This window comes from Schistocerca cancellata, chromosome 1 (genome assembly GCF_023864275.1).
Source record: "Schistocerca cancellata isolate TAMUIC-IGC-003103 chromosome 1, iqSchCanc2.1, whole genome shotgun sequence".
NCBI lineage: Eukaryota > Metazoa > Arthropoda > Insecta > Orthoptera > Acrididae > Schistocerca > Schistocerca cancellata.
The window spans coordinates 1159988152-1159989055 of record NC_064626.1 but is presented as its reverse complement, the minus strand read 5'-3'; the positions used below and the strand labels follow the sequence as shown (position 1 = coordinate 1159989055).

General features: G+C 42.4%; 1 non-coding gene across 1 annotated transcript; it reads right to left on the bottom strand.

The window, feature by feature from the left end:
* Nucleotides 1–587: 587 nt before the first annotated feature.
* On the bottom strand, nucleotides 588–660 carry Trnat-agu (transfer RNA threonine (anticodon AGU)). Its single transcript has one exon. It is a non-coding gene; the product is annotated as a tRNA-Thr (tRNA).
* Between the last annotated feature and the right edge of the window lie 244 nt (nucleotides 661–904).

Below are 904 nucleotides of genomic sequence, written 5' to 3'. Positions count from 1 at the left end.
TCTAAAAATATGCTTGCATTCATGCACAATCAGATGACTAAACAGGCACAATTAAAGGAAAAACATGGAACATCAGAAATCCGTCTTTTGTTGTGACGCATTTTATTTTATTTTAAAGAAATGTACAACAACCAGTTTTCAAAATTTCACACCCACCAGGGTAGCTCTGCGCATTGGGTCGCTGAGTTGAGGCGAATCCGTGGGATCGAGGGGTGAGACGATTCGAATCCATCCGCCGACAACCTTACAATGATTTTCTGTGGTTTCATTCCCATTTTCAGTTTAAGCAAATACTACGACTGGCCCCTTACTATGGGCCACAGCCATTCCTTCTGAATTCCTTTCTTCCCCGGCAGAATCCAGTTCCCTTACAAATGCAACCTTTCTGCTGAAATGAAAAAAATCTGTATCAAAGGTGAGCCGAACATGTCTTTGGAAGCCCCAGCACTAAAAACCATAGATTAACTAAATAATAATCCACATTATCCTTATTTAGCCACATACGTTTATCTGCCAGGACATTCTGGAATGCAGAAAATGATCTTTCTACGATAAAGTTGGAAGCTGAAGAAATGAATTAAAATATATGCTGCGGCCGGGACTCGAACCCTGGTCTTCTTGCTTACTAGGCAAATATGCTGACCATTACACCACCACAGCATTATCGTCATCATGCTAGGGTGCTACTCCAGTGTCGGTGAGCCGTGGTAATAGTGACAATATAAGGGGAGATGTGAATTGGTGTTTGTATTGGGGAGGATACTTGACTTGGGAAGTTCGGGCAGCAATGTTGACCGTAATGCTGTGGTAGTGTAATGGTCAGCATATCAGCCTAATAAGTAAGGAAGCTCGGGTCCGAGATCCGACGTCAGTACAAATTGTAATTCACTTCTTCAGCTTCCAA